This window comes from Daucus carota, chromosome 3 (assembly GCF_001625215.2).
Source record: "Daucus carota subsp. sativus chromosome 3, DH1 v3.0, whole genome shotgun sequence".
In the NCBI taxonomy this organism is placed as follows: Eukaryota; Viridiplantae; Streptophyta; class Magnoliopsida; order Apiales; family Apiaceae; genus Daucus; species Daucus carota.
Genome location: NC_030383.2, coordinates 57812294 through 57824940, shown reverse-complemented (window position 1 = coordinate 57824940; position 12647 = coordinate 57812294).

Below are 12647 nucleotides of genomic sequence, written 5' to 3'. Positions count from 1 at the left end.
TAACAACTAATTTACCTTATAGCATCAACCACTTTCGGCTATAGTTTTATAATATATGTGTGTTTCTCCGTTCATTCTTAACAACAACGTCCCAACTACTAAACGATTTCGTAAGATTAGACCTAATGAGTATTAAAAGCGTGCTTTATGAACTAAGACTGCATAATCATAATCGCACATGTATACAAATCGACTAATTAATAAGATCCCTCTTTGTTTAAAGATTTATCTATCTAATTTATTATTTGGTTGAGTTTTTTAATATCTTACTGAATGATGTCATCTACCTCTCTTTTATTATTATCGTATTATATATACGTATTTTCATTCCCCTTAACAAGCGCATCTCAACTACTAAACCACTGAATCAGAGATAAATTAGTGTACATAATTTATTAATTTATGTTAATTAAAGGCCGTGCATACTGAAGTTCTAGGTAATATTTAATCGTAATCGATAAGTCCATTTGCATAAATACAATGAATCCTTCCGAGCAGGCATGTTTAAAGGAAAATAAGAAATGTATGAATTAAATAGAAGAAAGCAGGGTATACATACAAAAGGTGAGCAAAACAAAAGAAGTGTACACATATTCTAAAGTTAATTATCCAAACCATATATTTATCTATAAATTGGTGGTAATTAAAACTTTTAAATAGCAATATATAATTTGTAAGTTATGATATTATTCCATGTGTTGCACCACATACGGTTCTTAATTACGCCCTATACTTGCTCTATTTTTCTAATATACGATATTTATCTATTTAAACTTTTGCATGCATTTCAAATATTATCTTTACAATTTTTTTTTTAATATATATTTGTTATTATTTATAGACATCTTACCTACCGAAACCCTATTTATGAATGAAAAAGAGGCCACTCTAACTATTTACTCCCTCCGTCCCTTTTTATCTGTCCATTTTGGAAAATAAAACACATACCAAGGAATAATTGAATGTATGAACTTTTTCATTAAATACCTCTAATTAATATCTTGAAAATGGTGGAATACCTCTACTTTATGTCTTGAAAACATGAATTCAACCAAGTTTTAAATAAGTCAAGCCTTGAAAATTGAAATTATGGAGATATATTTGAAATACTATCATTAAATTAGTTTTGAAAGTATAAACGGACAGATAAATAGGGACAAATTTTTACTTCTAAAGTGGACAGATAAATAGGGACGGAGGGAGTATAAGATTAAAAGAAATTTCATGTATTTAAGAACAGAAAGTTTATATAACAGGCCGGAAAAATGGGCATGCAACCGATAATTTTACATAAAGTCGATTATATAGAAATTTGCACAAAATCGATAATTATGCAAAGCGTCAGATATATACTACTACTAATTATGTGAAGTTTAATTTATGAGCTGGCGAAGGTATGCTGGTAGTCTGGTACGTACAAGTCAAACTCAATTGATTATAGTTTTGCATGGTTGTTAGGGTTCCTTACATCAGAATAGGGTCGTTGTGTATAAAAATCAAATTGACCTTTTAATTGGAGTATTTACGTGTCTGTCCTTTCAGCGAACTACCCAACTTGACCTTTATTAATTTACATTAAACAAAATTATTTATAAAATTTCTGTGATTTTAAATTGATAGTAAATATTGTTAGTATTGACATTTATTGCTGCAAGTTTTCTGCGTCAACAAACGTCACCGTTATGGTCCTCATGGACGTGACGATAGCACAAGTGTAAATGGTTCATACATGGACAGTGCAGGGACTTTAAAATTAACAATAACAGAATCACTGCAAAAGGAAGATGAAGCATAAATGAAAGCTACTCCCAAGGTAGAAGAATTATCTACTTACATATACTGTGATATTTTTAAAACATAATATATGTTGTGATATTTTGTGATAAATATGCAGGGATTTAGTAAATAGAGTAGTTTGACTATTGATACTCCCTCTGTTTTTTATATGACGCTTTTACTTTTGGCACACACTTTTAAGTGCTTTGACCGGGTAGTTAAAAATATTATTTTTTGACTTTTCTTGTTCTAAATAAAAATATTGATTATATATTATTATTCAGGAAAAGAAATTTTAAAAAATAATATTTTTAACTATCCGATCAAAGCACTTAAAAGTGTGTGCTAAAAGTCAAAGCGTCATATAAAAAAAACAGAGGGAGTATAAATTAACAAGGGTTTTATACTTACAAAAATCCAAAATAATTACTACTCCGTTTTGAAATATAAGTCGTTTGACTTTTTTACACTTATTTCTAAGTCTTTTGATCGCATGTTAAAAATCATTCTTTTTTGAAATTTTATGTTTCAGGATAAAAATATATAATTGATATTATTATTCAAAAAAAATAAAATTTCAAAAATAATGATTCTAAACATGCAGTAAAAAGACTTAAAAATACGTGAAAAAGACCTATATTTCAAAACGGAGGAGTAATTGAGTATTACATTGCCGTCCTCTTTGAATTGTCAGGAAGTTTTAGACCGAGAGTTATATATATAACATCTAAAAAGTCTTTTATTTTTTATATATATTTTCACGGATTGAGAGATTGATTCATTTTCATTTAATCGTGAAAATTAAAATAGATTCTAATTTAGCATATCTGCGTGCACATAAAATAAAAGAGCATCTTTGGAAGCTTTTGGAATAAGTAAACAGAAGTTGATCTAGTTCTGTCAACAGTAATTAACATATTCATAAACATGTACCAAGCGAACGCAACGTGCTTCGTGCAGTTTAATTTAAACGCATATGTATAATTTTTTACAGATGCACCAGAAATATTGTTGGCATCTACAAAGGTACGTTATTCTTTAATAGTCAAAATTCAAGTCAACTTGATCAGCAAATCAAATTTGTGTTAAAGAATTTTAAATTATATAATATTCATTGACTAAATTAACCAACATTGTTTTTGACTAAATGAAGTAATAAATTAACATGGTTTTGATCAATTGAATTTATATCGCATGCTTGGCCACGTAAAACGGGAGAACAGTAGTTTATATAATATACTCCGGTATAACAATAATATAATATAAAGAAAGACCAAGACAATGGATTTTAAATAATTAACGATTCTCTTTATTTAGCTGTCTAAAGAATGAAGTGAATCTTTATATTCAACACAAAATGAAGTGAATCTTAAGAAAACAAGATACTAACTGCTAATAACGATTTTCTTAAGCTTTTTCTCGTAAGGTATAGTTTTCGAAGTTCATAAATTTGCATCAAAACTTTAAATTCTTAAATGCATTGTTATATTCGAATAAATTATTTTGTACTGCTGTCTGATTGCAACAAGTTTACCGTGTATTCGAATTAAGTAAAAAACTTTTAATAGTTTAAAAGTGCACGAGCAAGTCGTGATGACATTTATATTCCATCTGCTTTTTTCGGTGTTCCAACATGTATTGACTCGCTCAACGACACTAAATTTGTTTGATATTTCTTCAATAAAAATACAAAAACAATTCCAATGTTTTCTGCATGTCGAAATTTATTGATACTTTTTACCAAAACTATAATAAAATAAGCAAGCTCTTAGTTATTGCACGTTCCTTATACCTCTCTTTGTCGTGTATAGTTCACTAAGGTCTCTCTCGTATCTATTAGTTTTTCTGTTCATCGCTCTCAATTGTCATATATGGGTGAGACTGAGCTATGAGATGAGTTATTAGATGGTCCATGCATAAAACGCCAGTTTCTGAGCTTACCAAGACGCTCAGACACACATTTAGGTATGATATTGGCTTGAACTTGCAAAGAAATGCTTATTTATTAATCGCTCCGTCTCAGTCATTTGTTTACATATATAATTTGGGTAAAGAAGTTAAAGAATATGTATAAAATAGTGTGAGTCATTGATTTTCAATGTATAAAAAAAAGATAATGAAATAAAAGTAACCAAAAAAGGAAGAAAAATGGGAAAGTGATGAAATGATTATTTTTGATAGTTTTTGAAATTTAAGGAATTAGATGTATATATAATATTATACTCTCCCGGTTTCGAAGTAAATATTTATTATGGAAAAAAATTTGTTTCAAATTATTTTTCTACTTCAATTTTCGATATAATATAATAAAATATTGATATTTTTAAGATGAAGTTCACATCTTTTTAAATTTATTTCCAAGATCATTATATCCCATATTTTTATTTTAATGTAGATATGTTTAAAATTGTATAATATTATAATTTAATCTAAATTTAACACATCAACAAACATTCAAGACTGTACATATAAATTAATTATTTTCGCTCGCGTTTAACATACCTCGCTAGATAATATTACCTCCATTCTAATTTTCCCGAGTCACTCATTTTCACGAATTCAAATTAGGTTACACAGACCAGAACAGGCCTGTATCATAGATAATGTCATTCAATTTTATTTTATTAATATAATTTAAAATATTACAAGTCTATAAGAGCATCTCCAATGAAGTTGGCTATAATCGTTGGTCAAATTAGATCTGTAAGACATTATGTAAAATTTGCTGAATCTGTAAGACATATTGTTTCAATGGTATTTGCTATATTGGTTGGTTATAATTTAAAAATAATATGTTATTAATATTTTAATTTGTTAAAATAGAATATATCAGTTCAATATGGTAGTAAATGATGTGCAATCTTCACAGGTTCGACAAATTTAGCCATCTCCTACGTTGTCTAAATTTATAAACAACAGCTGAGCATGGTTGGAGTTGAGTTTTTCGAACTGTTGGCTAAATTTTTTTATTTTAAGCCAACTCTGTTTTTAGCTAAGGATTTTCATGATCGGAGACACCTTACAGACTGCACTTTCGCCTAGAAAGAATAGGTGACAAGTCAGTCCTAAGCCGCGGGAGACTTTAAATATTCTCAACCTCCGCAACCGTGAGATGAATCATTATCAAATTTGCTAATATTAGCTAGTATATATTGTCATGTAAAATCGCATTAAAGCTGCGTAGACATGCAGCAGTTTCGTGATCACAACTCTTGCAGTTGAGCTACAATGGTGGTTGTATGCAACCCGTCTGCATCATCTGCTATGCATGGCCTTCCACTCCTTCAAGCTACAGGGACACGACCCATACAATAAATGAAAATAAATTCTGAAAATAAGTTTACCAATTATGGAAACAAATATTCAAGTTGGTTTGAAAGGATATGTTGAAAGTGATGCGCCCTACTTGTATGTTGCGCTAACCATTTCTATTAAAGAAAAATATTAGGTACTCGGAAATTGTTTGTAATTTTCTACTATTTCATAATTTGAGTTAATTATGTATAATTGTTTCGCACTTTCACACAGTAATAAGAGATCCCTGTATACACATAAAATACTCAATCAAAATTAGCTGTCACTTCATTTGAGAATCCGATGTTCACATTTTAAAAAATATATCATGAATAATAAAATTTTATAATAAAAAAATTAATTAAATCAATTACTTTAACTTTTTTATTTATTATCATTATATCATTACTTTATCTATTTCCTTCTCCTTTTTCATGCTCTTAGGATTTTTCTTAATTTACATACCTAGCTCATTTGTAAACTAACGAGAAGAATGGAGTAGGTTATAGCTATGGCTCGATTTCGCTCCACATTTAACACGCGACGGCAAGATGACGACCCTACGGAATTTAGAACCCCGAGATGGATACTCAAATCGATTTAATATCTGTGGATTTGTAAACAGCTGATGCCCGCATGCATACACTAGTGACTAGGCCAGAGGAAGACGGGAAGAAAGGGCACTATTAATACTCCTAGTTCCATCGAGTCCGTCCAATTATCTCATTTTCCCTCCACTTTTAGAAATAACAACTTTGTAAATTTTGAGGTGGATTAAGCTAGAAGCTTAGCACATGTGGCCAATTTACTGCGAAGAAGTACTAAAAATAAGCAATGAAAAGAAACTACTACCCAGTCCCATTTTACGTGATTCATATTTTTTTTTTTGAATGTTCCGAAAAATTATGAATTTCTCATTTAAGGTGATTATTTGAATATTACAATTATATATTCATAAATTATATTTATTTAATATTCACTCACTTTTTGTGTCATTGAAATTGAGACAAACCTTTACTCCCTAAAGATCATGCAAATTAAAAAAGTTCATACAATACAGGCCGGAGGAAGTAATAATTATTCAAATTACAAAATTAATCTCCAAGCGATTCCATATGTATTTGGTTGATTTTTCTACAAAGAAACTTTCACCAACTCCGAAATAAACAATATCGTTTTTCCATTCACAGTTGATTCCAAAGCTAAGTGGTGACTAAACGATGTAACAGTAAATTGGGAAAAAGTATATTTATATATGAGTGTCTCCTTGATTAAATGCCCAGCCTCCGGCTGAGGGAGCGCAACTATTTACCTATAAGATCACAGTTCTTGTTGTCGGCATTAATTTTCCGGTGGAGACACGACACGTGACTTCCTTATCACACACATTCAACAGTCAACTACTGTGTATAATAAATTATTTAATATTACTCCTATATTAATAATAATACGTGCAAAATTCGTAGGTGAGTTACAGCTGCATTCGAGTAAGAGATGAGCGAGAAAGGTGACATGTATGGATCTCCATAGTTTGAGTATTTTCAAGATTTGCGGCATTGTTATAACACTGTTCGATAGAAACAACGTTGAAAGAGAGTACCTGCAGTATGGTAACGATGATATGGTCTGTGGTCAACTAACAACCTCAGCTTATATTTTATCACTATTTCGTACAAGTCGTGGATTTTGCTGTTATGCATGGCCAGAGCCGTGCTCGATTTTATATTCGTTTTGTTCCTTCTGGGAAATCGACACGATCCTTTTTATTAAACACCATGAGTATCTATATTATGTAAAACATACGAAATTGTTGTTAGGGTATCCAAATTTATTTATAGAATAAGTCTCAAATATCATAATTATAATTATATTAAATATATTAGACCATCAATTTTCAATTTTGTTAAGTATAATAATTCTCATGCACGTAAATACCAGTCACAACAATTTAATATTTTAAACTATTTCAATATCATGATACTCTCTTGTCCCGCCAAATGGTTTACCTACACTGTTTGCATGCGTTTTGAGTATATTGTAAAATATTGTTCTAAAATGACTTTTTAACATTTTTTTTTCGTGAATCGTGTGATATTCCTAAATTTAACCAACGAATTATTACTCTCTCGGACGGGTCTTCCTGGCTAACCGTCGTGAATCTCGTGTTATAGTAAATTTTAATATCTCTAAGAAAGCAAATGTGTTCCCTTAATGGAACTACAAAATAAACCACTATTATCAGCGGCCTTCTTTTGAATTTAAGCAATCCATTATTGTCTTTTATCGAATATAAATAAATAAACAAAATCAAAGAAAGAAAATATCGGGGAATCTGGTACCACACATGGCCACCGTTCCCTGCCACTGAGCACAAAAGCTAGAATCATACAATAGTTGAACATGTATCTAGCCGGGACAAGTAAATCTAGGCACAATCATATACCTTTATCAATTATTTACGTATATCTTTTGCCATACTTAATTACATCACTAATCATGCATCAAAGAAGATTAGAGACTGATTAGTCAACTTTCGCGAGTTCCACCTGTCCCGCAATATTGGATGACCAGAGCAGCAGACAAACTTCCACTCGATTGTACTAATATGAGTATATATCTTAGTTTCTTGTCTAGGTGGGACCCACATTTTCTATTTAATATCCTTAAACACACATCAAATCATATATTCAGGTGTGGTTTAAGGACCCATGTGAAACTAAACATGATTACTTATACTAATTAATTATGTACCAACTAAAACGGAGGAGAAGCTAACCCTACATTGCATATAATCAAGAATTTAAGTTGGTGGTTAGCGCTAAATTTACTATTTCACTTGACTAAGCTTTCGAATGATACAGCTTAGAGTGACTAAAATAGACTACAATTAGTCGGTAATTAGTATTGTTTTAAGTACATCTGCGTCGGCAGGTTATATCACATCACATTCATACCATCGACATTCTAACATTTGATGACTAGTGTTGTGGAAATTATCTTTTCTATAAAGTTGTTAATAATTAGCTTAGGCGAAAGTTATCTTAGCTAAGATAAAAGTCGTGAGATTTATCGAGCTTTATTTGATACCGACTACCAACTTAGCTTTAATTGTCTTTTACAAATGGGTGAACCCCACGAAGAATATATGAACGAAGCCGAAGGTCGTAAATTTGCAGACATGAATCCCTGTTGTTTCGATAGCACTTGCATTGGAAACTAGCTAGTAATCATCAATATTTTGTTATCGGAATCAAAGCAAATCTATCAATTTTTTGTTTGTCATTCCACAATTTCAGTGATTTGTTTAACTTATTTTGCTTATCTATTTTGAGTCTCACCTTTTTTATTGAGTGAAAATTATACATTTAACTAAATTATTGGTATACTTAAATCTACGAGAAATAATGTGCATGTTTAGACAACGTTGTTTCCCGGGTTTTTTTTATAAGAATCCAAATTCATTTTTCTTAATCCATTTATGAAAAAGCCAAAATCATTTATAAGAAACCGAAGATACTAACTTTTGCTTCCGGACTTCTACTTAATTTAATCACTTATAAGTTTTGATTTAATTTTCATTTTTAGTCCATTTCTCTACTATAAGCCAGAAACTTTTTTTTAAAGATTACTCAAACGACGTCCATACACATATTTTTTTACACATGCAGTATTAGACATGAATTCTGTCCAATTATATATTACAATTATCGGTCTGAGATAATGAAAACTTGATTTCAAATTGTTTAAATAACTTATAACATATGTGCGTTAAGGTGGGTTGAATTAATTTTAACGCTACTTTCAAGAGTCGGTCCTAGTTATAATTTGTATTGTATATTTGTATCTCGACAAAAAAGCAAGACGAAATAATTAGATTTAGGAAAATAGTCGGATACGTATATTATCTGTAAAGATGAAAAAGCAGAATGGCAGGGCCAGTCGCTTCATATTGAAAAGACAATATTTGGCCATTTATATGGCGAAATAATGCAAACACTGTACATTTATCGCCTGATAATCGGTCAAGGCCGACATGCATGTAGTTGTTGAAAAGCTTCGAGGGTAAAAGTGGGACGGTGAGTGTTTCTATATGGACGTTTCTTCAACTCTATTTATTCTTGCGGCATAATAATAATTTCACAAAGTGGTTTCTTCTCCGACATTTCTTCTCTCCCAGCTTGCTGGTGGATCCGCACGTGTGTTTGATTCTAACCTTGTGGTCAGTTTACGTGGACATTTAGGTTCGTTGGAGTCGAATATGTGGTCGCGAAATCGCCATAAATTGTGGATTGAGACTGTACAGTGATTTGTTATCTTCGACGTTATGTGTTGGATACTCCCTTTTTAATCGGATGCACCGGCATGATTAGATTGCTTATTTTTTGTCGCGAGTATTGATGTGTGATTAAATGATGCAAAGATTTTGCGATATTTATGAAGAACGAGTAGTGATTTCGTTTGATGTTTTGCCCTAGTTTATGTGAATAATTTAGGCGGTTATTTCGTTGTTTTTTAAATAATTTTGTTGGGTAAAAATATTTTGATAGCTTTTAAATAATTGTGCCATTTTTCGAGTAATTTTAGAAAATCTAATTCGGATATCCAAAATTCTTCCTAATGACGTTGTGATATGTTTTTTTTCATAATATTCTTATTGACATCATCATTATTCATACATGATCTATTATATTTTATATAATAATAATCAAATTAACTATGACACATGTTCTTTGAATTCATTTTATAAATGAATTTGAATATTATATCTTTTTTTGTTAAAGTAAATTTGAACGGCTCGCTTGGCAAAATAGCCCGGCTGAGAGAAGGCCAAAAAATATTCAATATTTTTTTTACTTTTTTTGCCAGAACATATTTAGTATTTACGCATGATGATTTTTTACCCAAAAAAAATTGGGTAGCGACTTCCAACAGTGCGAATTTTATTTGTTGCTTATGGTATTTCCGGTTCCTTGTCAAAGTGAAATCAATCATCAATATACTTATATAAAGGAGAAGCGAGGGGCGTGTAGGTGGCGCCTCTCACATCGCTCCGTCCTATTTTTCTAATTTTCTGGAATTTTTGGATGAAAAATATCAAAAATTAAAACTACCTTTTTTAGTTTCGGATATATTAGAAGCAATTTTCAGAATCTGATTTTGTTTCGGATTATTTATGGAATATAGTAGCTTGAAAGTTTTAATCTGATTTTGTTTCAGATTATTCAATTATGGGAAAGACAGATTATTTATGGAATATTGTAGCTTGAAAATTTTAATCTGATTTTGTTCAGATTATTTAATTATGGGAAAAAGTAGCAAACAAGTCACTCTCCACCTATAAATACCTGTGTAGATCGTAGGATTTTGGATCATCTAAACACAACCTCCTCTCTCAATACCACAAACGTACCTGATAGTTCTCTTACTCGATTTTTAAAGGAGAAGCGAGGGGCGTGTAGGTGGCGCCTCTCACATCGCTCCGTTCTATTTTTTAATTTTCTGAAATTTTTGGATGAAAAATATCAAAAATTAGAAATACCTTTCTCTTGCTCGATTTCTAATTCGGAGGTGTCGTTCTTCTGCAACGATAAGTGAAGGCTGTTACAGTAAAGGTTGTTGCAAGCAAATGTAGTTATAGACCATTACATTGGAGTCGACAAATCCAAACACGGAAAAGAATACAGTCTTGACAGGATATTGATGGTTGATATCAATAAATGAACTATTAATGATATATGTTTGTTGGTTATTCTTTTATAATAATTGTTTTGTTCATCGGACATGTTTGTTGTTGTTAATTTTTATATTATTTACTTTGTATACATGAAAAAATTATTCATGCATTATCTGTTTGCTCCGTTCAAGCAACTTTTAAGAGGGTAGTTATATTTAAGTTAAATGTTTTTGTGCACAATAAATCTAAAAAAATTGGAGGAAGGTGACAATGTAAGAACATGATTATTTTTCCAAAAAAAAAAACAAATAAAATTAAGATTCGTCATGCTTTAAATTGTTAATTACGTGTATAAATTTATTTTCATTTTTTCACCATGAATTATATTCCAATTTTGCAATTTTATATATTAGTATTTGTATTAAATCGAGATTTTTATAATATAAATTTATTTTATCCTACAAATATTAACTTGAAACATTAATATACTTTTTATAGACAGTCATAAAATTATTTTATTCTACAAATATTAATATTAGATCATTAATATAATTTTTATAGGCCGCCGCAACGCGCGTATTCTCATCTAGTTATGTATAAACTAAAGCCCAAGAAACTTTTTGTTCTGCAAGGGCTAAAGCCCGAGAACTGTATGCGAAATAAAGAGGGTTACGAGTCCAGTTCCCGTGTTGGACCTCAACTTAAAAATTTGGCCCTTGACGCCTTGTGACACTAGCTAAAATTCCTCACCATATATATTCACACATGTCTTCTTTCCCAACTGCAAATAAGTCATGGACACAAGAAAAGGCAAAAAATTATATTATTTAATAAATTGTTAAAATTGGTTTAATTATTTAAAAAACAAGACTAATACAATATTGAGAAGAGGCAAATAATAGCAGGGCGGGAGTTAGGATTTTAGGTAAGAACAATAAAAATTCAGATGTAAGTGTTCAATAAAAAATAACCTAGAGCATCTCCAACCATACAAAATCTTTATCTAGGAGTTGGCATATAAAATATAAAAAATATAACCAATTTCTTGAAAAAATCACACTCCAACCACATGAATCTGCTGTCTATAATTTTAGCCAACCTCCTATGGATGAATATATTTGTCGAACCTCTACAGACTGTAAGAAATCTGTAGGAAAATTACACATCATTTATTATCATATTAAAATCATAAATTCTATTTTAACAAACTAAAATACTAACAACATATTATTTTTAAATTATAACCAACCAATATAGTCAATATGAAGTGCAATGTGTTACAATTTCAGCAATTTTTACACAATATTTTGCAAGTCCAATTTAGCTAACTATTTGCACTTTTTTTTCTTTTTTACAATATCATATGTTTTCTTATTACACCTGCGATCTAGACAGATATTCAAAATTTGGGTTTCAAAGTGTCAGGAATTATGTGTTTGTAAAACGAAAGCCCATAATGAAAGATTGGGCCTTCATCTGTTGATTCTCCATCTGGAAAGATTTAGCTCCAACATAAAAGTTCGGCTATCCATGGAGGACCATAAGGTTTGGATAACCGGAGAATTACACTTACGCTTATTTTATGTTTATCATAGTTAAATTTATTTATATTTTTAAATTATTATAATTTTTTAGTTAAACATCGTTAAATTTTTTAACAAATTGACATATAAAGAAATTCATCCAGCTTTCTACGGGACTCCAGAAATGGGACGAGGAAAAAGTGATGAGATCGCAGTTCAACAATGAAGATGCAAATGCCATTCTTAACACCCAAATACCAAATATGTGTATGAAAGACAGACTTGCCTGGTCCCATTCTCCTAATGAGCAATACACGGTGAAGTCGGGGTACCATCAGTGGCATAAGAATCACACCTTGGCAACCGGGAAACATCAGTCT